We start from the raw sequence: 27,662 nt of genomic DNA on the forward strand, positions 1-27,662 counted from the left end.
AATCTCTATGATTTTGTTTTATTATTGGTGTCAATGGCAAAATTCTTGCGCTGGTGCAACTGTACGAGAGTGCATGATAAAGTAGGGGTAAGCTACAGCACCTAGGAGGGTGGCTAAGAAACTTCAGAGGCATCCAAGACAGGTTTTTTGATGCTCTAGATTAAGAAAAGTTATTCATGTTTAGAGGAGGGATTACAGTCAAACAAATACCATTGGACTGTTTCTCTGCAGCTAATGCTACTCTTTTGGTAACACCAAAAATTAAATACACCTTAAGTTCTGAACTTTGAGTGAGCAGCTAAAACAGAGGTATGGGAACCAACTAATTCAACTGGCTAGCAAACAGCCATAAATCAAAAGTGTCACTTTTCTGTGATGGGGAGCTTTATTTCACTCATAATTACCTCACCTTGAGAGTCCGTCACTAGATTAATCTTTCTGCTCTGCCCATATTTGCGCCCTGGTAGACTTGACAGGCGCATTCCTGGGGACTTGTTTAGCTACAGGCAAACGTAATAAGTATGGGTCAACAGTGGTTGTGTTATTTCTCTGACTGCCTGATGAGGGAAACAAAAGTTCTTCAAAGAAGGTTTAATCATTTTGACGGGAAAGGGACAAAAGAGGAGAAAATAGTAACACACCTTGTCCTGAGCAGCGCGAGGTGCCTGCAGAGGAAGCTCATCACACTGCTGAAAGACAATGTTAAAATATACATACACTTATCCTGAACCCCTGCCCCCAACCTTTCAAACCACCCTGTTGTGTTACATGATTCAATAGAAAATTTTTTTGTCATGCACTTTAATCTACAATACCTGACTTTCTTTGCCACTCGGGGGCAGCATTATACTCCCAAGACTCTTGTAAGACTCTTAGGATCATGACATGAGCGAGAGGCCATCCCTCTCGCATTCAAGCTAGGTTTTCTCTGGAAGAAGCAGTGACAGGGTGGGGGGCCTGTCAGCAGTCTTGATGACTAAATGCCACACCCCTTACTTTAATGGAAATCTGCTCTTGAGCCCAATGCTAACCTTGATCTGACTTTAGAAACATCTTCAGTGTAAAATGATGAATGCTATGTGGACTGCTTGGCTAAGGACACTAGATGAAAACAGTCAATAGACAATGACAATGACAATGGTGAAAACTGACTGTTCATTTGATAAAAATACTGCCTTACGCCTTACAACAAGAAGATTCCAGGTTCAAATCTGGGTTGGGGCTTTTCAGTGTGGAAATTACATGTTCTCCCTGTGTATGCGTTGGTTCTCGCTAGGTACTCCAACTTCCTCCCACATTCCAAAAACACGCATGTTAGGTTAACTGGTGAGTCTAAATTGACCCTAGGAATGAGTGCGAGTGTCTATGGTTGTTTTGTCTCTGTGTTGGCCCAGTGATTGACTGGTGATCAGTTCAGGGTGTACCCTGTCTTTCACTCGATGGCAGCTACAGTCGGCTCCATTCCCTTTGAGACTGAATTGTAGTAAGTGGTATAGAAAATCGATGAATGGATGGGTGGATCATTAATAGCAATAATGTTACAACATCGTTAAAACTCATTACTCTGTTGTTAGATTTAAAGGTGGAATGGGGTTCAAAGATGAACTGTCCCATGTGAACAGAGCAGGTGATATGATTAATCCAATCTCATCCCATTCTCATGAAAATCTCTGATGTTAGAATAGCTAAAAAGTACCACATATTACACCAATTTTATAAGCACAGCAAACATTGCTTCGACAGTTCCAGCAGCAATGTTGAAGGATTAGAACTATGTTGAAGACATCCTCCTGGTGCCCAGCAACTATGTTTTGGTCTCCACCAACTCCTGAGGGAAGGATTCTGCTCACTACTCTGAAACTCTGGGTAGACATGAAGTGAATGAATGTTTTTGGAAACAACCCCCTTATCTACCTTTTTCAGCATTTCTGCTTCAACCACAATATTGGATCAAACATAGTGTTATGATGAATTTTATGTGTTGTGTTTCAGAGGAGAAGACAGATGGTTATTCCTCCAATCAAGGTAATCCAATCAGCATCAAGAGTCACTCACCTTAGAGTAGGAATTTATTTTAACCTTATGTAAGGACCCTGAATGAGGACCTATTGGGCAGATAATGCAGTCAATAAACACAGAAACATTGATAAGGCAGGCATTATTGATCGGTTATAATCCAACCTAAATATCTTCTTTCTTATTCTTTGTGCAGAAACTGCAGTATATTAATAAGGATCATTTGTGGCATGTCCGATGTTGGAACATAAAGTGGCTGCTTTTTGGAATGGCCAGAGACAAAACTGAGAAAAATAGGGCACTCAGTATAATGAGTGCAAACCTTTATTGTATTTTTTGGAAATGGAGCTATCTACATAGTAGCTAAATATCTAAATAGTATCTAAATAGGTCAGGATTAAGAATACAATCTCTGGCACTTTAAAGTTTTTGGAATCTAGTATCTTTAAAAGCAGGTGGATTTTAAGAAAGCACTTCAATGAGGACGGGGGCTGCTAGATTTAAATAGTTCATGATCCAGCAGGAGCTTGCATCAGCACAGCTCAGGGAATTAATGTCACAGTTCTTGTTGTTCCACATTAACCTTCACTCAGCTCTTACCCCACACAATTTCCTGTGGGGACCTAATTCTGTCAAAGACAGCTAAACGCAATCCATCCAATCAAGGCTCTGAAAGCCAGCATCTTTAGTATAAATGTAATATGCTGCAAACAAGGTAGCACAGAAAACTTAGACCAATTTTTACCCCAACTAACCAAACAAGCATGTATATGGAGAGGACAGGAAGGACAGGAAGAGCATGCCAGTTCCTCACAGAAAGGCCCCAGCTGACCTATAGGTTTAAACACATAACACTTCTCACTGTGAGAAAGCAGTGCAAGCTAATGTGCTGCCACCTAGTGGATCATATCAGAACATGTTAAGTTATTTGGCAATAGATGTGTTCTCATACTAAAAAAAAAGTATATACTTTAGGACCAAATTAATTGGATTTCTCAATTGATAGATCTTATATGTATTTTGTTCACCGAAACATTGGGACTAACTGATTTGTCATTCATTGCAATCTGGCTTTATATACATTCGAGTCTTCACACCTGAAGCGAGAGCCTGCCTTGGGCTCGCCTCACTTGGTAAAACCGGAAAAAAACTATAAGATCAAGACATTTTTAGGGACGGGTTGGACTGAAACATTTTCACCGAGTCTTTACTCTATAAGTTTGTATGTAACATTGATCACTTGATACATACCCAACTAAAAAGGACAAGAACCTGCCTCTTAAAACAGCTTGTTTTTCAATGATGCGTCCAGACAGTGGAAGTTCTGCAACAGACACAAAAAAAAAAACACATTAAGACATGAAAATATAGTCTGATGAACAAAATTAACAAACATTTTGATTATTAACTCCACTAAAAAGTCAATGTCGATAATTTCTATGCAATAAACGTTTTTCTGACAGTTCCATCGAAAAATATTCAGATACCAGTCCTACTGCAGATTTAGTTTGTTTTATCAATCACTTGGAGGAAAAGGTTGACTGGCCACACAAGATAGAATCATAAAACATTATGTTTTTCTATCAAAAAATCCTATTGTTATAATGATAAAAATGATCTGTCAACAAGGTACCCTACTTATGTTTATACCTGTTTACAGCTCTCTCTGTGCAAATACTGTGTTGTAATGTATTCTTTTCATGTTGTTTTGGTCTGTCTTGATCTCACCTTGTAAAATGCTGCCCTCTAGTGACCCAAACTAATAGATAACGTGTTGCTTTGAAGTTGTATGTATAAAAATGCATAAATAAAGACCTCTTTTCATGTCTGAAAGAGAGAGGACAGTGGCCCAGCAAGCAGTCACACTGTCACCAAGAAAATTAAACATTCATTCTACCGAATTTCCCATTCTCTGCTAAGATAGATTTACTATCAATTATAAGTAGAAGCCCTTCTTTAATAAAAAAACTATTAATTTTTGTCATAGAGATAATAGGTTTGTTTTCATGAAAATAATTTTCCTAACGTCAAACAATCAGTACAGAAAAGACAGAAAATTAATAATAAGACCAATAATCAAAGTTTGCATGTCTATTGAAACAAACGCCAACAATTCTTATTAAAAGCAAACTGGGATTATTAATATGTAATCTATCTATAAATTGAATCAAAACAAAGCCAGTTGCTTTCACATAAACAATTTAGTCCTGTGTATCAAATTGTGTATATTTCCTTAACTGTGGAGTATCTGTAAGCTGTGGTAAATCAGTATAAATCAACTTGTCCAAAGTATGTATAAACACCTGCTCTAAGATTCCACCATGTCAGTGAAGCAAATGTTCAAATCACATTTAAATGAATAAATAAAGTGTCTGTCGTGGTTTTCAAAGATATATATTTCTTAGAATGCTTTGATGGTGGAAGTCTCTCACACATTCATCTCATGTTAAACACATGTATGAATCACACCATGCTGATATACACTCAGACAAAAGATCTGCACACGCAGCTACATTCTTGTTATATTGACATATAGATGTTTGTTAAACATGTTAATAACTCCCTTTTCCAATTGACAATACTCTCCTAACAGTACTTGGAAATGTTACAAAACTGAATGTAGTTGCACCCTGCTTTACTTCAGTAGAGCTGCCATGAAATATATGCAGAACACAAAGATGCTCAGAATATCACAGGTCCTTGCTAATTTTATACATTTGAAATGTTTGCAGATGTAGCAAAACCTGTTGCAGTAAATGCAATGCAAGGAAACATAATCCCTTATAAAGTATAAAAAAAAAAGACCTTTGTGTGGTACTTACCTTTTCAACCATCTGTGACTAAAGGTGCAGGGCACTCGTGTGGACCTCCTGCAGCTCATGTTGCAGTCTTTCCTCTCTAGTTTCCGCTCTTCGTGTGCAAGGGCTTGGTGCTGGCAGAGCACACCCTTATATGTGTTACCTGCACTGCTGCAGCACTGTCAGCCTGGGACCCCGGGCCAATGGGAAGAAAACATGTGCAAAGGATCATCTGTAATGGAAAAACAAATCCTGTAAAAGATTTGATGGATTTTGCTACACAGGGGAATGGTGTCCAGATGCCCTGAGTCTTAGTGACAGATGCTTTCTCTACTACTCACTTGGCAAACATGCAAGTTTCTCTCTGTCTCCCAGTGGCCTTGAATACTACAACCTGTAAGCTCCTTCCCCCTGCATTCACACAACATTTTCTATAACCTTCCGTGGACATTAAGTAGTGCTTTTCACAGATATTTTCACGTAGCAAACAGCATAACATAGCATTGTTTTGACTGCATGTTATGTGCATAATCTTGCTGCAAAAAAACCTCACTGCAGTATGAGTGTAAGTATTTTTCAGAAGTGCAGATAATCATTAATGTCACCACATAGTTTCTACTAGTTAGGGCTAGTGAAGGGTTTTATGATAGAAAAAAAAAGCTATGGGCAGAGAAGTAGCATCTCATTTGCCTGCAACACCCTGTCTCTAATCCATTTGGTGCTGTAAGCCCTCTATGAGCTTTGGAGGTGGACATCTGTAACTTTTTATTTCTGTCTCATTCACCTTTCCTCTCAGTGCTTCATTGAAAGTTGAGTGAAGGATTGCTTACGTTGCTATTTTCAGTGACAACATGAACTTAGTTTTTATGGTGTGTGAGAACTGATGAATCCACAAAGATTAGCCATCAAACGTAGCTTGCACTCTTTCAGCTTAATGGAGATTTTGGGTAATTTAGGATAACTTATTTGATTATTGATATTAGAAAACGCTGTAAGCATCTTTCATCATACTTGATCACATCCACATTCTGATAAACATGATAAACATGGCTGGATCAGCAAAGGAAGAGTTGGTATGTGCTGTCCCCCTGTCGTCTGATAAAAAATTTGAAAGATTAGTTTTTATTTTTTTAATCAATAAATGCATTGCTGTTGGGAAAAAAAACAACTTTTTTCACACTAAGATAATCATATAAAGACTACAGGCATTTTAGAATGATTGATAGCCTTGCATTCACCAGCATGATTCAATAAGACTAGTAATACAATCCGTTCTGCTCACAGGATTTGCCTCTTCACCTTTAATCCCACTCATTGATAATCTCAAGTGAAGCCGGTGTTGGATTCTCTCTGCAGTCAGATGAAGCATATGGCTCCAGCATCTGTGGGACTATTTACAGCCAAGACTTCACTGCTTGGCTGCTACAGCAGCAGATATATTGGGACTAAAGCCCACGACTCTCATTGACAAAATCTGATTTAATCACAGTCCGCGTGCTGTCAATGGACTCCAGGCTCAGTTCAGGGCACCAACTGTTCAGACTTTGACTCAGCTTTAAAAAAAAAAAAAGGATGTGTACTCTTCAAAAGTGAATTGCAGAAAACAAAAACTGTGTGTTAAACATGTTTACCACACACATTTGTTAGTAAAACTCATGAACTGTAGGACTTTAGGCAACAATGAAGACAACAAAGCTTTGGAAAATAAGAAAACAAAACAGAATCTAGAATCATTTTGAAGCTTCTTGCACCTGTCTGCAGGTGGAAGCTGCCACACTGGTGTGTGTCCAAGCCAGCTTTTGCCAGGACGGACTCCAACTGTGTGTCAGGTTGTTGGTCTGCTGACAGGCACAAGGCCTTAAAAGATCAAACCTCATTTCTCTGGAACAGCTAAACTCCCACCACTCTAAAACTATTCTGCACTCCTCTCATTTCATCATCTCTGTGGGAAATACAGCTGCACAGCAACAATATTTCAGAAGGCACAGTGACCCAACAAAAAACTGGACAAAGATGTCAGAGAAAAACAACAAAACAAGGACACGTTTTAGAAAACACAGCGCTGATAAAATACTAAATGTTTTTTTCAAATATTCTCTTTTTCTGATTTGTTGTATTTGCATAGTTTTCTCCAATGCCTTTGTGTCTTCTGTTTTAATGTTGAGATTACTTGAATGTGTATATATATATATATATATTTACAGTTTATCTTAATATATATATATATGTTAAGAGAAACTGTAAATAAACATGTAAAGGGAAAAAAACAACTTTTAAAAGTTCTTTAAACTTCGAAGCTGAACTGGTCCTGGTCTGCAGACTAAAATCCAGTCCAGGTTTTGTGGTGGATTTTCCTGGCAGGGCGCAGCAATCTGCAGCATCCCCACAAGAAGCCAGCCACACACGCTGTCCGAGAAGCTGCTATGAAGTTACACCGTTAAAGTAAACACAAACATTTATAGATAGATTATACCAATTGCTAGATAAGAACCTACTTTATATAGACACTCCGGTGTCCATAGAAGCATTTTTATAAAGTCATGGATGCTCTAGTGTCTTTTAATAGAAGATCATATCATCAAAGGAAAACAAATTACTCCGAGAAAACAAGCGAGAAATCGATCGATGCATCGGCGCAGTTGCGCTTCTGTGGTGCATTTTAACTTTGAGGGGAAAACTGAGGCAGCGTGCTCCTTCTTTTTTTTTCTTTTTTTTTTTTTAAGAAAAACAAAAAGTGAACTTCCTGTTTCGGGGTGGTCCACAGTCTGGAGAAAGGGAGGGAGGGAGAGGGAGGAGTGGGGGAGAAGGGGGTGCGCATTCCCGCATTGGCTGTGCAGCCAACTCCAAGGCGCTTTGCGGGACTCCAGATCCGAATATGGGGTTCAGTTTTGTCACCGTCTGCGTAGAGCGACTTTGAAGAAGAAAACTATGTAAAAAGCGCCTGTGAAGAAGGACAATGCGTCGGTTTCTGTGAAGAATTCAGTCATCTCCATCCGAGCGCGCTTGCCAGAAAGTAGAGAAAGAGAGAAAAAAACGAAAGACGGGAGGCTTTGCTGGAAACTTTCAGTCCTTGGACCCTCTGAGCTCTTCCAAGGACTCTGGGAACCCAGTCAGAGAGTTTCATGCTGAATATTCCAGCATTAACCTGAGGTAAGCCGTGCTGATGATTCATAATCACGCTTGAAATCTCAGCCGATTATTAAGAGGCTGAATTTATTCTTGATTTTGAAAGTAGTGGTTTTCCGTGGGACCATGATTACAATCGTTTACTATCCTTGAGACTTGCAATTGTGTTAATTGCTTGACTGTTAAAGTCTCCTCAGGTGATGTTTCTTGAATTTTTCTTGAGCATTGTCTTAAGAAGATAAGATCCCTCACATTTTCCATTAAGATGACCCATCCTTTTGTTGCATGTGTTTGCGTTTACCGAGCAGACTGCTTCAGCCACTGTTATCGCCGGGGTTTCATTCACTTAGTTCAATTGTCGCTTTTATTTCCATGCATCTGTGGGGCTGCGAATAAAATGCAGGCACGATCTCAGGTTTGTTTGTGGTTAGAGGAAGAAAATGTAAGTTTCCCTGCATTTCCAAGGCCCGTAAAAGTAGTTGCGCACAGTTTAGGGTCATCCGGCACAGAGGAGGGTAGGAGGGTTGCAGCTGTTTTTTGTAACCTGAAATACTTGAGGTGCCGATATCTTTTCCAAATGCGAATCCCTACCAGGGCACCCCACAAGACAACACTATCACTCTATTAGGAGTTTCTTAAAGAGCAAAAAGTTCTGACAGCAGTCTACAAACTGTATGTTTTGCTTTCTTTTTTTTCTTATTTCTTATTTTACCTGAAGAAAAAAAAAACAAAAAAAACAAGACATGCATTTGAGCCTGCCATAATCCATCTCTAATCCGAGATAGATTATGGATTCTAATCTAATTATCTCCATGAGAGTTGACTGTAGCTGTTAATGTGGGAAGATTAGGCTGTTGGTCTTAGTGTTAGTAGCCCTGCGCTGAAGAGCGTCAACACTGGACTCAATAGAAGAGCCAAACACTTATTTATTCCAAAGTGACAGTGAGGAGTGCTCAGCACACAGAGTCACAACCATCTACAACAGTATTTGCACAGTTGCACACACTCACACATAGAGAGAGAAGGGGCTGTGTGCACTACGATGAGAGGAAGATAGGATTTATCGAGCAAGCTATGAAGCTATCAATTTATTGCTCTGTTTTGTAACTAATTGCTCGGGACAAGATGTAGTGGTCCGAGATGAGATGACCTCCGACATTTTGTTTGATGAGATTTCAATGAAAGGTAAATCTTCTAAACTTTTCTAAATATATTCCTTTACAGACAAGCACTCGGGCCCTCCTCAGGGTTGAGATGGGGGCGAGTTTGAGTGAGGAAAGTGCACTTGTCCTTTGGCCACGTGTGAAAAGCTCTGCAGGGGAGCTTCCTCACCCTCTCTGGTCTTTATCAAATGTGTTGAGGCCAAAAGGCTCCTTAATGGGAATGCCCTTAAACAAATAGACCATACAGGAAGCAACTGTCCTCCGACAGCCAGTCACAGGTCAGGACTGATGGGGTTTATCAGAACAGTGATAAGTTCTTATCAGGCCTAATACCTTTGAATTTAATGGTTTTACTTTAGTGAAAACACAGAGAGGTGGAAATGTTTGAATGTAAAACAGAGATAATTAAAGCACCTTTCATCAAAAGGAATCAATGGCATTAATGTTGTGAACAGAGTTGTATTTCTGTCTTGTCGCCCGTTAGTCATGTGACACAGACATTACCAGAAGCAGGCAGCAACAAGTGGTGTGTTTTTGACCAGATTCCATTTTAGTCTGCTCAGCAAGAAACATTTGTCACGTGATGCCTGCTACAGCCCCCCCCCCCCCCCCCCCCCCCCCCCCTCCAACCTTCACTCCACTGCCCCCCCTCTCACCTTCCAGCGAGAGAGGGGAGGTGAGGAGGAGGGAGAGCTGGGATGGGGGGAAGACCACCCTCACTGGGATCACAGCCCCTCAATCAGACCCTTTCACACCCTGTGAACCTGAAACAATCAGGGTTTAATAGCAGCTGTCTGTCTGAGCCGACCCTGGCTAAAACCACAGAGCCGCACAACTTCGGCTGCGGACAGAACAGAGCAGGCAGGCCCGTGATGGGATGCCCCAAAGGAAAGGGATTCACTCATTTTCTGTCCCTCTGCTACTCCTTTCTCTTCTCATCTTCCACTTTCCTTCTGTACTTCCAGACGCATGGAGATACTCACCGTCAGATCTCGCAGGTCATCTTGGTCCATCTGATTAAGTTCCTGTTGTTTTCAAACTAACTGCTGCAAGCCCTCAGTTAGTTAGTGTGCATTTTTAACTGAGAGTGAACAGATTTCGGTCATGTCGGTTGTTTTGGGTTTTATCGAGCCAAACTTTTCCCCTCTAGATTCAAAGTATTATAACACAAAGAAGCTTCAGTTATGAATGCCAAAAATCTGTGTTGTTCTTGTGACAACTCTTGCGCATGCTAATGATTTCATGAGGATCCCTATGACATTAAATACACTAAATGATGCTAAAATGAGGCAGAGGATTGATTGGGGGGATTATTTACCAAGTAGTGGGCTGACACCAGAGGGCAAAGGTATTAGACACTTGGAAAGCTGGAATCGTATTAGCCAAAGGCACACATAATAGTGAGGGGAAATGTTGCAGTCATGGGAAATATTCTGAAAATCATTGTTCATGGTCACTTGGAGCTTTCCCACCCATTATAGGGTGTATTACACAAATTGCAGTAGTGGAGATTAAATAAATTTTCTACACAACCAATTGGTTCAAGGCAATAGTAAAACAAGGAAGAGGTCAGCTGTGTTTAATTTGATTCCTTTAGCGGTGATTTCCATTTTTTCTTAGGTTTTCCATCATTTTATAGGCCGAGTATTTATCATCGGATCAAAGAAAAAAGTTGACAGATTAATCGAATGTTGAAATTAACTGCTAGTGGCAGCGCTAAACTAATTTTAGGGGCACACGTGTTTCAATTAGTTGTAATCTTGTTTGTGGCTCATCAGCTGTTCCCTCATTAAAATTAGAAAAAAAAAATCAAGAATGGTTCTAGTGTGTCAATATTCCTGTTTACTGGATGATGTAGATGTTTAGTTGCACGGGGCGCAGCAGGCAACAATAAGTTTGTTGGCTCTGTTTCGCGCGGTTTTGTGCTGGCCTGCGCCTGAGGGAACGCTGTATGTGCATGCATGTGATGCAGATTTGCTGCTTACAGTAAAGAGGTGGAGTTGATGCTTTCCCAATCGTCTGATCCTTTACTTTGAATCAGGGTGGTGGGCTTTCATGCACTTATTTGTGCGTGCGCGTGTGTGTCTATGGTATATGTTTGCGCGTGTGTCACAGCATGCCTAACTATTGATTCATGTGGTTGATATTAGAAATCAAACAAGTGTTAATAGAATCCAGGTGAGATTGTGAGTAGCTTTTGAGTGCACACACAGCCCACACTGAAACTAATTTCCCTTCGTTACATCGACTCAATTTGCAACATCGGGCTTGTGGTTGTGAGTGAATGAGGCAGAGACAATGCGATCTTGTAATATTTCAGGGTGAGATTAAGTTGCTTCATGAGGCTGGTTTTGTTTTCTTTAACAGGTGTGTGTTTGTGCATGCAGGCTCATTCAGCGAGTATTTTTATTCTTGTAAGATTAGGTGCCCATACGGGTGAGTGTCTTTGGCTGTCTGTGCGTGTTTCAATGTGTGTGTTCTCAGCCGCTGATGACTCATGTTTGGCTGTACTGTCGGCAGGCAGAAAGTGAAGAAGAGGCGGTGTTTATTATTTCACCAGGTTGCCATAGCCACGGTGGATTAGCGTGCTGCCATCATCAGTGTAGTTACAACGCAGCGTGTGACGTCTCCGACTCTCTGACATTCACCAATTAGAAGAAAAACAGTCACACCTGTCTTTCTCCAATGCTGTCATGTAGAAATTGGGAGGACCATGTATTCCTCTCCCCAAAGATTTTTAGCCTTTAAAGAAGTTAAATCACCAGTGATGGAGTCACTAAACTCTAGGAGATGTTACATACGTGTTCTCTAAGTGAGATTTTATCTCTGACCTTCACAAAATGAGAGGCAGAGGGAGACAGAGGGAGAGACAATAAGCTGACGAGAAGGCGCAGAGGCATATCCATGTTGCGTGTGTTGATGATGGGTCCTCTGGATAACAACTCTGTTATCTGAGATGAGATAACATCCTAAGAATCTTGGCTTGCCATGTGTTCTTGAGAAACTTTCAGCTCCAAATTACACGCACTCCCCTCAATGTCTGCTTCAAGTAGGGAGATGTTGCACCATAAAGCAACAAAAACAGACTTGTGATGATCATGCAGCAGTGTGCTGCGTTTCATATGTTCAGACACGCATGTAAGATGTGGATGACTATTCTACATTTAATTCAGTACGTCATTACATGACACTACAACAGTTGACATCAGTGAGTACAGCTGGGTATATTTTTAACTGATTTAAATATCTTTGCCAATGCCAATACAACACTACAACATGTACACAAGCTTAGTTTTCATTGGCCGATGACAGTTATCTAGAAAAACAGGGTGGCCAGTGGTTGATGTTTAGTCAGATATTTTATTTTGATAACAATAACAAAAAATTACTGAACTTTTCCAGACGTCTTAGAGCCAAACATATTTGCTGAAAGCTGCAGTCTGTAGGATGTTCCAGTGGCTTGAATAGAAAATTGCACCCAACTAAATAATCTCCACTTATCTCAAATTTTTGACAGCGGCAAAAGAAACGTGATAAATGCTAAAGGCTCACTCGAGAGCTAGTGTTTGGTTTGTTCCTTCTTGGCTACTGTTGTAACATGAGGGTGCATCATCTTTGGTTTAAACTGCTCATTCAAAGAAAATTAAACTGAGCTGCACTTATTTTAATGCAAGTCTACGCTAATAAAACGTATGATAAATGTATGGTAACTATAATCAACATCTTAGATGTTACACTCGTGTACCTGAAGTGGATCTCTTTTGCACTCTCTCTGCTGTGCCTTTTATAAAATGTATCAGTTTGTCCACTGGTAGTTAAAAACATTGTTCTACAGCAGACACAAAGGCTTCCTCCACCGCATATGTCTTCAATAACTTTTGTTTACAATCTGAAATAATTGGAAAAAATTTTGTGTGAAAACATATCACTTTAGTGAAATAAAAACACTCGAAATAATCAATGTAAGTTTTTTTTTATGGTTTAGCTCACGAAATAACTTCTCAAAGAAAAAGTTAGCAAGAGACAGACTTCCTCTCGCCTCATGATATTTTAGATTTTTAGATACTCCGGGGTAATGACATATTTTATTTGGTACTGAAACTGTCTCAATACTCAGCACTGAGTTTAAACTGAGTCTACACAGAGCCGATGCAATTCTAAGAAAGTGGCCTTTGCTGTTGTGAGCATTTATACTTGTGTGGGGGTGTCTGCTTTACTTTGCAATTACAGTAGACCACAAAAATACTGTGTCACAATCAGTACATATGCATAACATTCAAAGATTTTTTTAAAAATGATTGTGTTAGTCTGACCTTTGAAACACATTCAGACATGTTTGTATGACATTGCACTAAACTGAATTTTCCCAAAGTCAGACTAACGCACCCAGATGATGTGGAATCTGTGTGCATACATCCTTTTTGACACAAACTAGCATGCTACATTGTTCCTGTGCTGGGCTTTGATGCAAAAGTACCAAAACAAAAAGCTTGTACGTTGAAGAAGAAGAAGCCCCCAAACACTAACAGAAAATAACTTTAGTGGACAATGTAAATCTAAAGTGTTCAGCACAAACAAACTGTACAGAGCTGTAACGTTGTCCCATTCAATGTGCCACATGTCAAATGGTCAGTTGTTTTAATCTGTGACGTAATGGGTTAACCTGAAAAAGCCCAATACAAACAAGCTGAAATGGGTCATATCGTCACGTCTTCAGCCAGTGAATCAACCCCCCCCATGCTTTTATACTGTGGCAAGGAGACATGTCCAATTTAAGGGTGCTGTTGTGCTATACCTGTAGCTCGACTTAACTACGCATGTATCACTTCCTCATGGCCATCAAATATTGGCATGTGAAACTGAACAGATTATGTTGGATTGTGAGTTAATAAATGTTAAAGAATAAGATAAACTGAAACTTCTGCAATGCAGAAAAGGGAGAACATACTAGAACCAGCTGAGTCAAAATGAGGAAATGGTCTATACTGTCAGAGAACTAGTTTTTGTGTTTGTATCATAGGTGAGTCCGACACAGCCACTTTACACTTGACATTTATTTTGTAGAACCGTTTTCGCTAAGTACAATTCTGTATCATATGAAAAAAATATAAAATAACATCAGTAAAGAGGTTTGTGTGTTGTTTTTCAGAAAAAAATCCCAAAGAAGAAGAGCAATTGGGCTTTTTCTCCCCCAAGTACACTCTGTAGAGAGTCTTTGTACAAACTTTATACATACAATTTTCCAATGGTATGAATTTTGATAAGAAAATGAAGGAAACATCGATGTGTTTTAGGTTTATAATGCTACAAAACTAAAATAAAATCAATGAATAGCCCAAACCGGGTTAGAATTGTTGCTTTATACTACATGTGTATAAGAAGGGAGTAGTGTGGTCAGCTTTCCAGACCCACAGAGACAAATGAAGAATCTATGTCTCTGTTTCCTCTCTCTTTTTTTTAACTGCACTTTCATGTGTTCCATCTCTGTATAAATAAATCCTCCTCCTTCATGTCCCCTTTTTGACTTTCTCATTCTTTCTCTCTTTGCTCTTTCTCTGCTGCTCAGATTTGTGCGTTTTTTTTCTATTCCCGTTTTCCTGACAGTTGTGAGAAGTTACAGCGCCTTGTTGATGCCACGTTAACCGGCTCAGCCATCACAGGAAGTTGGTCCACGTTCGCAGCAAACTGACACGTGCACATGACTTACAACCACTGTAAGCCAAATGCAGGCCGAGCCGTCACTGATACACTGACAGGAATCTGCTGTGGGTCAAAGGTAGCTGCTCCCTCAGTCAAAAGCCTCACATTCACAACGACACCTCTGACATGACATTCAGACTGCAGAGCACTTTGATCATATGATTCAGAGACACTTCGGCACCTTCGTTTTGATTTATAAGCATTTATAAGCAACATCTGTTCATTGTTTTTTGAGGGAGAAACAGGATTATAAATCCTCCTTCAAAAAGAAGCATCTGGATACAAATGGAACCTGTTTTGGCTAAACAGCACAGCAGCTCCACATCTGACAAAAGTGATGCAGTGTGCTTGTTAACTTAAGCTAGACAGTTTTCTCTGTAGTGTCAAATAGGGATAATAATTATGTTTCCTGTGCTCCACTGCCATAAAACGTACATGGAACCTAGCAGTCTCCTTTGTGTCCATGCTGTTTCTGAGAAAATCTCTCCTCTCAGGAAGTACCAAACCACTGAAAGGTGAAGTTTTGTGAGATGCAATTAACTTCACTTCAACAAACCTTTGCAACTTTTTACAGATCCTATGCAATCCCAATATGTTTTGCAAACTTAATTAAGTCTTTAGAAAAATAATATTGTTGGCAGGTGTTGAGAAAGAACTTTCCATTTTCATTAACAGTGGAATTTGTTGGAAAGGAAAGAAGGGCAAAATAGAGTTAGGGTTAAAGAGTGAAACATTTCATAGTGAATGTGGAGGAGTTGGAGGGAGAGAGGGAGAGAAATGCAGATTGTTTTAAATCCACAGCGAGTCAGCCTCTCAAATTTATGCCCATGGGCTGCTTCTTGGGTGGGCTGCAGGGAGGGCGGTGCGCTAGTTGGAGCAGGGGAAAGTTGCCGACTCCAGACTGCTTGCCTTGCTCCGGAGCTTTTCCTGCTGGAACACATTTACAACTCAACCGCCCTGACTGGCTGACTGACTGCCTAGCCCTGCCCTAACTGACTGAACTCCAGTGACTAGCTTTCCTTATTGAGCAACCATGTTTTTTTTCTGAGCACCTGATGGCACATCTTTCACGTTTTGAACACTTTAGCATTTGCTGGAAAGCACAATGTAACTGTTTTCAGCAGTGAGAAATTTCCTCAGAGTCTTCTTTCTCAGAATAACACTTTACATCGAGTTTTAATACTGAATTCTATTGAGAAGGAATTTTTACTCAAGAAACAACTGAAACAATTCACTCCTAAGCCCAAGAAAGTGGATCAGATAAGACGTAGTTCTTCCTCCTCTGCGTTTCGTGCCAGCAATGACTGTTTGTTTTAGTGAGCATGAGAAAGATCGGGGCCCACATCTTGCCTACAGAATGATTCCCTGATGTTTAGGATGAGGGAGCTGTCGCTCTACAACCAGCTGTCGTGTTTGGAGCTCAGAGTTGGATAAAGTGTCCGATTTAACTATACATTTAGTGCAATAAAAAGTCAAACATGTCCTACTTTTACACTAGAGGCCTGCTTAGTGCTGGGTTTGTTTAACTTCTGAAAGCAGAAAGGTTTTCCTCAGTAACGCTGCAAAGAAATAACCTCAGCAGCATGTGAATCAGCTCACAACAGAGCAATAATCTGAATTCAAACACAGAGGGTGGCTGGCTTTTTGGTTTGTCACAATAATGTGCTGGCACGCTTGTTCATGATGCTTGTGTATACGGCAACAACAAGAAAGACCAGAAAGAGGTAAACACCAGTGAAGAAGGGCACATTATCTTCTAATTTAAAATGTTGACAAGGACTTAATCACAAAAATGTGTCTTTCAAAAAAAAAAAAAGATACACAAAAAACAACAAAGGAACAGATTACCTTTGAAGTTCAAACATAAAAATTTTGCATTTGAAGACAGAAAAAATGCTTGTGGGCGTGTTTCTTCTGTCCTGTCGTCTCAGTTCATTCCAGCCTGTGTGTCTGGTGCTTTGTGAGCTAATTCCCTCTGAAGGTATTATGGTTATTGGAAGGCTTGTAAACCATTAAGTCTTTATTTACAAGAGAGAAAAAAAGAGGGTCTGGGTGACTGCGTGGGGGCGAGCCAGGTCTTGGTACGGGCGGTGACCCCACTGCAGGTGATCGGAACAACTGAATTTCTCATTTGACAGGCCTGTATCACATCTGGACCTGTTTGCAGCAAACTGCAGACCACTTCTCAATCACATAATTGTGCCCATTAATTACACGAAGAGGGCCCTCATTTCCTGGTAGCCAATAACTAACAAAAAGAGAGCCAGTAAAGACAAAGTCAAAGACACACATGATTATATTGAGTGTGGTAAAACATAAAACATGGCCTCCCATGTGTAAGAGAAGCCCAAGGTTAAAAAGCCACATTCTCTACTGTATTTCCAGCGTCGTGCTGAGCATGTGGGAGCTTTCATAAAGCATATGCACATCTACAAGAGGTGTTGGTGTAGAATGTCAGAGTAAAGTTGGACTGAAGGGACACAGCAACACAGCTGTTAGTTTAACGGTGTTTTTTTATGTTAAAATCTACAGTACAGTTTGTTGTTTCTTCAGCATCGGTAGTCTCTGTTTTTGGCCACACACAAAGCTCACTGCAGGTCATTTTTCCTGTAGAGGTCTTGGGAAAATTGCTTACCTACATGTTGTGACTGAATGAGTACAGGTGTGATGGCTGTGGTGGGTTTCAGACCATGATGGTGTTCCTCAAGAGGACTCATGTTGATACTGGATTGTATTTGTGTCACAGTTCAGCATATATGAAGTTTGGGTTTACATTTAGTCTAAAACAAGGGGCTACAACTACATCTTATTGCTGTTATACAGTTTCTTGATTGCTCCGGCAATCGGTTATTTCTTTTCGCTAAAATAGTGAACATATAATGACATCTAACAGTTTAATGTGGCATCGTGCTTAAAAGTTTCAAGTTTCTGTCATTAATGATTGGAAAGAAAAAAATCTTCACATTACATTACAGATGCTAACAATGCAACTGCCTTGTAGATTTTCTTAGAAAAGGACAAAAAGATGACTATTAAATCATCGCAATGAGTCAATCCAATCATCGTACAATAAAGTAATCATTGCAGATCTAAAGCTGTGGATGCAGAATAGTGCCACTGAGGATGCAACATCTTGTGGTTCCCATGCTGTGAACTGACCTGCTGCTGCACTCAGCATGCAGCAAATGTTGGAATTACAATGCGTCTGTCACAGCTGTTATTTTTTCAGGTCTGCGCTGTTGTCCGCTCCCCCCCCCATACTTCTGTCGACTGATCCTGTTCTTGTCTTTATTGCTGGCTTTTCACTATTTTTATTTCAGAGGGGTTCAGAGTGGGGTTGAGCTCACACAGTAATGCACCTGCTACCAGAAGTTTGAGGAGAGCAAGAGACAACGGAAGAGCAACTGGCGGGGGACACACACTGTCTTTCTGTGAGTGTCGGGAAGGGGAGAGACTGAGTGAAAGGAAGAGGCTGTGAGACGGACTTTCTTGGTCTTTGGGCTGCAGGCAGAATCGCAGTGCCATACTGCGCATTTATGTCGGGCTTATGGGACCAGACTCAGCTGAATACACAGAGGGTCAACAGGGATCCACACTCACTTTTCTTTTCACACCACTGTGTGTTCACACTGTGATAGATTGGGGACCTAAGCAGGACAGTTTCCTGCTTTTTACCCAGTGCATGCTCCTTCTCTGGGAGGGGGAAAAACAGTGCCACAGCGTATAGGACTTTCTTTATTTGCTGCCCTTATATATGATTCTTCATACAGCGCACAAACTAAATGATGAACTTTTTAAATGTCTGTGGATAGAGACCTTCGCAGTACATGGAAGTATAAAAGGAATAAACAAAATATTACTTTTCCCTTATTACTTTTTGCTCAATATAGGCTGATCTCACAACATCCTATACATCATGTCCAAATAAAAAGGAAAAAAAAAAAAAAATGGATGTAAAACAAAAGCTCTGAGTCTGTCCATTGCCACTTTAATGATGATCTTTGTACTTTGTTTAATTTTCCTTTTTGAACTTGCAAATTTACAGCTGCCTATGGAAATCAATCTTAACGCCCTGTGTCAGGGCTCACATTGTTCTTGTAAGAACTTTTAAAACTCATTGGTTTATGATGGTTCTGTGGCATCTATGTGATCATTTTTGGTTATTCCTATGTTGGTTTTGCTTACAATAGCTTAAAGGCAGGTTATTTTGGTTAAGGCTTATATAAGCTGTTAGCATTACATTTTCAGTTTGATGCGATTGTATGACCTCACAGTTTGATCCTCAGGTATTGTTGCTTGTTGTGCTTTTATCTTCTACACAGTAAAGTTTGTTAATCAATGCTCCTACAATTATTCTCTTATCTGATACAGAAAATCTTCCCATTACCCTAAAACCATACAGTCCCACTTTAGTTTCTCCCAATCTGATGACTCTGCAGCAGGTTGTTGTGACTTTGTCTGTCTTTCCCAACTGCTGATTTTTTCTCCAGCAGTTAGACCTCACGTTCACCATTCTACTCGTTATTTCCGTTCACGACAGAGCAGGCAGTTGTTCTGCAATGGCGCATTTATTGGCCCTTATTAGCTGGCACCTGTAGCCCATTAGAATGCTGATCTGCTGATAGACTGACAATAAATTCTCTCTTTGAGTTCTCTGTGTGGGTAGAGCAACACTTCATTTGGGAAACTGATGGAAGTTTGTTATGCTGTAGAGAACAGTCACTGGATGTTCAAAGTTTCAAACACTGAAACCCACAGGATCGCATTCAAAGGCATTATTTATTCACTCTTGTCTTCTTGTGCAGCTGTGGAGCAGAAATGTGGTGAGCACTTGTGTGTGTCAGTATAACTGTGAATTTTTAAGTGTTGTGTGCACATGTTTTGAGGTACAGTGGGCGAAAGGTCTCAGATGAGGACGAGTAGCTGAACTCTTTGGTTAACCGTTGCTTTTGCTTTTAATTGGTGTCCACTTTTACACCGTGTGTATAAAATATTTGATTTAACATTGAGAGAGCTTTTTTCGTGTTAGCTGAACAGCAGCTGGTGTGATAAGTGACATTTCTGGAATAATGTTAAAACACTATGCTGGTGAAGACCACTCATTAAGTTAGCAAAGTCATTCATCAAAGTGTGCACGGAATATAATTCAAATGTTCAAGCCTCCAGTATCATTGTGTGACAAGTGCATGACATCTTCTTTCTTTAAATGTACAATTTGGGGTTAGAGCTTTGTTTTCCTTAAAATAGGGTTAGTTGTTCGGTAGGTTTGAATGAAAATGTATTTGTTCACTAGTGGTCAATGGTGTAGTCAATAAATCAATTAAATTAAAATCAATTCAACTGATTTACACAGGGACCATCCACAGCAAAGGTAATCTCAAGGCACTTCAAAGATAAGTCCAATAACATACATCTAATTCCATGTATTAATCTAATTCCAAATGATTATAATCCGCATCAATCCAGCTCATATTATAATGAGCTGGATTATCACCAGCACTGGTTGTTTTTATTATTTCTGGGAGATTTGTTGGATTTATGTAACTAATTTATATGGATGTTCTGAACTTCATTTTGGGAGCTTTGAAGCTTCTCTGAAATTTATGGGAGCAGCAATAACAGGCGGACTGACTGAGACCAAGAGAGACGACAGATGTATCTCCAGTAACGTGACAGTTAACCACGGTTAGGATCTTAACATTATACTTTGCTAGTATGCAGCTAAAGTTTGCACAAGCACCAAGCTGTTGCTTCCAGATTTCAACTCATTTGTTACTTTCATTGAAGATTCATGATATTTGGCTTTTTGTCAGTCATAGCGTATTTTGAAGTTTTTACAGACTTTCAAAATGTTGGTCCAGTTTATTTTGTTTGGTAGGGGTGTTTTTCATTGAAATATCTCTGACTTTAAATAACTTAAGGGGCGCTGACAAATCAATGTTGTAATGCTAAAACTTCAAAAACAATTTCCCAGTTAATGTAGAGCAGAGTCCTGGTTGTTGCTTCCCGTCTTCCTCCCTCCCTCATGTTGTCTGTCCCAGCTCACACTCCAGCTTCCTGTGGGACAAAGCAGAGCCTCGGGGCAGAGGGATGTCTCTTTCCAACCAATGAGCCCCGACGCACATGCTCCAGCTTGTCAGGCTGAGTTTGTGCGAGGGCGATGTGATGTCAGTATGTGAGCATATAGGTCTGTGAGTGTGTTTAGATGTTAAGAGATATGGGCGCTCTCTCTCTGTGGGTGGAGGTGACTGTCTGGGACATGAAGAAAAATTCAATTAGTTGGAGTTCACTACAGTCCAGGTTCATCTCAAGTTGCCTAAACACAGTTTGTCTTTGTAAGCTTTATTTGTGGGCTAGCAGTGGAAAAGTTTCTTAGATTTAAAAGGCTCTGTAAAACATTTACTGTCTCTTGTTGCAATGGAAAATAAACAGTATGTATACATGATACTTGCACGCAGTGCTGTGTATAACTGATAATCCCACTAATGGAGATGGAGACAGGAAACGACGATGTATGCACTCAAATTCTCATCTCAGAAGAGAATAACTTTTTTTTTTTTTTTAAATGCACCCATAATTTTACCGGTGACATATTACTGCTTTTAAATCACAAGCTGATATCCTCATTTTGCTTGTTTTTACTGTTCATCACTCTCAAATCCAGATTTACTATCATATAAGACCAAGGAAAACAACAAATATGCACAAAAAACATGCTGTTTTTACTTAGTTTTACATAAAAACCAATAGTAATTCGTCAAAATAGATATTGTAGTTTTAATATTTACACAAGACACTATTTTGTTGAGAGCAACAATGAAGACATTGACCAATCCTTTTCCTTAACTTGATAGTTTTTTTTAAAAGAAGTTGTTACACTAACTAAATGTCCTCAGATTAATTTTATACACAATGTTTTTTAATATTTGGAAACAAGCTCTTCTGTTTCTATGTAAACCAAACTGCTCAGTACTTAAATTCCACATAGTCAGGGTTTTTGCATGTTACTGTGGTTCCACATCATGCTGGATCAGTCATTGGCAGCATGTTAAGAGTCGTTCTGTGGTGTACAAACGTCAACTGGATATGTGTGTGTTTCTGTTGGAGCATGACTGCTTGTGATGACCAGTGGCAAACCAACTCCTGGTTGGCCATCAGAGCAGGCTGGTGGTGTGTTTGAGGTGTGTGGTTTACCACCATATGACTGCCTGGGGGACTCTTACTGTCTGTTGTCACCTTTTGAACAGACATATGTTGTGTTTCCATTCTCTATGTGACCCAAATGAAGACATGATCATACAAAAATCCAGGTTGACAAATATGCTGATCTGCAAGGTGAAAAGTTTATTGGTATGAAGTATTGACTTTCGCTGTCACATATAATACAACAGGAAAACACGGATGACAAGCACTAAAGAAAAGCAGATTCTGTAGTGAATAATTGAAACCCCAACCAACCAAGCAGCATGAAGTCTTGGGATATTTAACATTGCTGCTTTTGTCTATTTATAAAGGTGTTGACCTTTTGCCCCCTTTCTGACATATATTTCAGTCCTGTTAGTCTTTTTAATTGCTTCTTTCAGACATGAATGTTTTCAGCTGCCATTTAATTCCTGACAACATTTATCACGTGCAATGGACATTTCCTAATATTCACAGTTTAAGCTGTGCAGCCCATGTGAATTATGTATTGGTTGTTACTGCTGGTCTGTGGCTGGTCTTTATGCAATGTTTCTTTGAATGCTGATACTACCGTAATTTATTAGACTTGTGCCATGATTTGAGGAAACACTTCTATTTCTAACCAACAAAAACTGTAGTTTTGACTTGCATGTAAAAGTAACTCTGACTACTTACATATTAGATGTGTAAAATTTAAAGTTGTAAAGCCATGTATTTCTGAAATATAAAGAATTTGACTGTTAAATTTGTCAACAATTCCTCCAACCTGATCAATCATATATTTTGTTTGTCCCCACCATCTGATAGTCCCTAAAAATGTTGTTGACATGAGTAAATTTGAAAAACAGCAACAAAGTCCAAGTAAGGATGGTTTGTGGAGGAATGACTTATGTTTCTATCCCCTTTGAAACCTTTTCACATACAACTTCAAGATAACATTAGGGACGTCCGTGCATTTATTAACAATGCAAGTCAAATTCTGCACACATTACAAAGGCATGGCTGAGGAAGAAGACGGTACCCTATAGGTGCAGTCCTGATGTGTCCCCAACAGAGAATGAGTGTAGAATTTTGAGAAGAAAAATGTGACAAGATGATCCTGTACTGTTGCATACATTAAGGTATGTTTGCAGGTGGAATCAGTATCCTAAATGCCAGTGTCTTTAAAGTGGTGTGAGAAAGAATGGCAAGATTGCAAATTGGTAAACATTTTACTGTACCAGCTTTTTTTTAGAATATGGTGAAGGCCTGAAATGCTAAAGTAATGTCAAAACATCAATCAAATTGGTTTCACATTGTTTGCAATTAAACAGAGGTCAAAGTTGATAGAAGAAAGTATGTTCTTTTTTTCTTTAATGTTCAAACTTTGTCAGATTTGCGGTTTGTTCAAGTGTAATAATGTTCAAGATTAAAATCTGCCACTCTAGAGGATTACAGCTAACTGTTGGATAGTGAGATATGTAAGAACCCTAGATACAAACACTAAGAATATCCCATGTTGGTGTATACATACACACTAATATGCATTAGCTGCATTCACAATTTCACATTTCCTAATACAACCTCTATTTATCTTACAGATTAACATAGGACATGTTTTAAACTCAGCTGGGTCAAGTTTAAAAGTGTAGAGGAAGAGATATTTAGTAAAATAAAAGATGACGATTCTCTATTCTCCTCTCCTCTCAACAAACACACTAAAGAGCAAACGTTTTAACTTGGAGTGTTAGCGCCAGAGCTCTTCTGCTAACTGAACCCGCGCTCTGAAGAGCTGCACATAACAGGCACCCACATTGGCTTTTGTGTGCAGGAGGGTCTTTACATAACCCACATAACCAAGCACATTGTCTAGCAACCAGCCGGCTACTGAAGGGCCTTGTAAATGAAGGAGGGGGTATGCTTGAGTGGAGGCCAGTAGCTGAGTTGAGAGGTTAGCATAGCTAAGCTAGAACATGACTAAATGCTAGTTTGTGAGCCTGAGAACTCCCCAAGGCCACTGATGCAATGAGCTCCCACAGAAACAAAAATAGCTTGTAAAATCCTCTTTTTTCAGAATTAGTTTTTGGGAAACAAGATAAAAAGAGTCGGAGAAAAATTAGGTTTGCTTTCACACACAAAAAAAGGAATTTTTCAAGATATACATAATTTCTGATTTTAAAAAAGTCAAATTCTACCAATTTCTCTGTTACCAAACACTATGGTCCTTACTGCATTACTGCACAAAGTCTGGCCTTTCTTTACCCTGTTCCTAGTATTTGGGTCTGAGCCAGAATTCCCTTGGAACTGCCCAGGATGTTGAGGTATATTTTTCCTCCCCTCTCCTGACGATGAGTTTTTTCAAGATGTTTTCTTTTTTCATAAAATACATTTTTTATGTCTCTCTTGTTGCTCTTTCCAAATCACACCTAAAAGCCAGTGGAGCTAAGCCTGCAATCAGCTTTTGAACATTTCAGTGATATTAAGAAAAAAATATTGTAAGTATTAATGATTACTAAAGCAAGCTGTCATAACTGTACAATAAATTTTGACTTTGGCTCAAAATTATTATCCAAAACTTCCTAACAACTGATAAAGGAGCTTTGTTTTGCTTAACACGAACTGTCATCATGCAGTTGCAATCATCATTTTAGTGGCAAAACAACACGCTGTTTGCTGTGATTTTGACAAAAAGACTCATTATCAGCTCCACACTTCACTTTAGATCAGATGATAATGATCCATTTATCACCGATACTTGATGCCCGTGTCATCTTAATAGCTCCCTGCCAGGACAGAGGAAGCTTTTACTGCTGTTTCTGAGATGTAGCTATTGTCTTACAATACACAAAGACAAGGTGTCCTGATGGCCCCTGTGTGAGTCCCTGGATGGCCCCTAGTTACACCGCTCAGAGTTTCACGCTATTGTCAGCAGGCTGCAATCACAAGGCATGGCCGGAGTACAGAGGCAGGGGGAGATGGATGTGGGTTGTATGGGTGCTTTGAAAAGATGTGTGAAATGGGAGTATGGGTATTAAGGGTTTTGGCTCAGTTGGGGGTCTATTGTGCAGAAGGCTGAGCCCCCTACTGGCATCCATGATCTCCTCCATTGACACAGAAGCTCTGCTCAGCTCCCTGTGTGTTTTTGTCAGCTTCTTTCTTTCTCCCATTCGCTTGCTCCGGGTTTACCTCCCTTTCTCGGCTTTCTTTTTGCTCTGAGTCACAGCCAAAGAATCTAGAGAGTCCCTCACCCTTCTGTTTGAGTTAACTGGATTCATACTAATGATGGCAATGATGACAGCTCACTGTAGTTTTGTTTCACCATAATGTCAACTGCTACTGTATACATGTTATTTAGGGGCCCCATGAGTCATACTGTTTGAATTAAAGTTTGTGGAAACCCCTGGCTTTAGTGTGGAGCATAGCTGGTATTTTGTGCTGAAATGAGTACTTTTTTTGTGCAAAGTAGTTCCTCCCATCGGCAACAAACTCAAAAATTTATTTTGAGAATTTAAACAACTTAATTTTGTAGCCACTCATTTGTACTTGTTATTGAGGATATTCCTGTAAATATCTGGTATTTCAATTTAATTAAAGCAAAATATAGATATTGGATCTGACATCATAAACAAATATACAGTAGAATTTGTTATCATTACTTATAAACTCACCTCTGAGGGAAAAGGGAAATCTTTATTCTAACCATAATTCTTCAGAAAATGGTTTTACAACCCTGGTCTTATCACCCCACACCCCTGAAACTGACAGCAAGAAATCATGGACAAAAATAGAAGAGACTGATCAATGGTTCAATCAAAGCCTACTGTGTGGGGTGGATGTATGCTGTCCAATTCTAAACTTAGCCTGTAGGATATAGTGTAATGTCTCTTCATGTTGTCATAGTGATACAACACCTGTCCTCTGTGAGAACTGGTGGGTTGTAGCCAGGTGCTACTGAACTCAGTAGTTTAAACACACTGCTTTTGGTGTAAAATTTGTACAAGGGTCAGCTCATGTTCTCCAGATCCATGTGTCTGCAAAAGTCTGTGTGACTCCATATAACGTAAATTTCTGCCTAAGTCCACGAAGGTCCATACAAATCCCTCAAATAGCTTCCATGTGCAGCCCAATTTGCACCTCATCTGAGACAATATGCAAGTGCGTATTGCAAGTCCACAGACCCTGATTTGAGAATGGACTATGCAATGAGACTTGCCATTAGCAACACATTTACTGTTTTAAAAAAAAACAACTTTATTTTTTTAGAATTTTTTATGTGAGACTTCTTTGTTGTTGTCCATCTATAATCAAAATGCTTAGGAGCTCATATTATTGGTCTGCAAATGTAGTTATGGTGATCTTTAACTTGACCATCCACATCACAAGATAGTAACAAATGGTAAAAATGTGCAGTGTTGCCAAGCTGTATTTTATTTAGTTTTATGGCATTGTTTGATTGGAGCCCCTTTACAAACCATGGTCTCCTGCTAAACCCAACACAAGTTGTTTAATAATGTTGTTAATAATCATGTTTCTTTCACAGACCTGACCAAATGGGGAGTGAGAATGAAAGTAAAAGAAAAAAGGATTAGATAAATGGTCTCATGCTGGAGTTGAACACTGGTCCTCTGGACAAAGGTCTGTCAACGTATTCCACCAGTAGCCCAACTTATTATTGGGTATTTGTTTGCTGGTTCATTGGACACTCACTTGTACATGTTGTTAGAGCATATTCGTTGAGTATCTGTGGATTCCAGAAACATCAAAGATGTTTCAGAAATTTGAAATAAGATGTTTTCACCCAGTCATGGACTGGTGACCTTTCCAAGGTAAACCAGGTATCAAAAAATAGATACTGGATGGTTTACTTTCACAAAAGGTATTAGTTTTGATTACATTATGGTCCACTATTACACTGGTTGATTTTTTTTTTTTTGGGTCATGATTAGGCATAATTCCACAATAATTTCAGATTTTATAGCAGTTTGCAATGATATTGTATAAGTGATTTATCTTTCTAATTTATGTTTGTCTCCCCTCAATGAGCTGTGATGTGATTCAGACGCAGGTCTCGAGCGGGTTTTTGACAGATTGCAAACTTGTGTGTACATACACTTATTTGCACAGTGTTATCCAGCTTGTGTGAGGCCAACTAGAGTCACACAATTGTCAATAGTAGAAGTCTATAAAAACCCCTCATTGACAAAGAGAGAACAAACAGCTGCAGTTTGTTCAGGATTTCCCTACAAACACTCCACAAGGAACACACTGTGGATGGAGAACAGAGGGACAGAGGGAGGCAATCAAGATTTGACTCTCCTTGTAAAACAACAGATGAAAGGACTGGATGCTGATATTTCAACACTGAACTTACATACAAGGCCTCTGTGATGGGAAAAAAAAAGTATTGAGATCCTTGATTTGAGAATCAGAAGAGATTAGATTAGATTAGATTAGATTACCCCGTTATCATTACCGAAGCACAAGCACGATAGAAAATAGTGTTGTTAGGATCAAGAGTTTATTCTCTTTGTCAATAATCTCGTGAGTTATGAGACTTGCAGATGACAACCGAACATCACCATAAAGATGACTTGTCAAACAACCCCTTCAGGTCATCTTGTAAATGTCCTCAGCTGGTACAGGCTATTTAAGAGCAGGACACGTGTGTAAACTGAGGAAGGAAATGAAGAGGAGTCAC

At 39.6% G+C, this 27,662-nt stretch overlaps 1 protein-coding gene across 2 annotated transcripts in view; it reads left to right on the forward strand.

Moving 5' to 3' along the window:
* Positions 1 to 7,620: 7,620 nt before the first annotated feature.
* gli1 (GLI family zinc finger 1) overlaps positions 7,621 to 27,662 on the forward strand; it is a 54,111-nt gene continuing 34,069 nt past the window's right edge. For both annotated transcript variants that reach the window (XM_072381827.1, XM_072381828.1), the window contains exon 1: positions 7,621 to 7,964. The gene's annotated coding sequence lies outside the window, so the exon portion shown is untranslated. The remainder of the gene's footprint in view (positions 7,965 to 27,662) is intronic.

Source organism: Leuresthes tenuis, unplaced genomic scaffold (assembly GCF_036924035.1).
Source record: "Leuresthes tenuis unplaced genomic scaffold, fLeuTen1.0.hap1 SCAF_3, whole genome shotgun sequence".
NCBI lineage: Eukaryota > Metazoa > Chordata > Actinopteri > Atheriniformes > Atherinopsidae > Leuresthes > Leuresthes tenuis.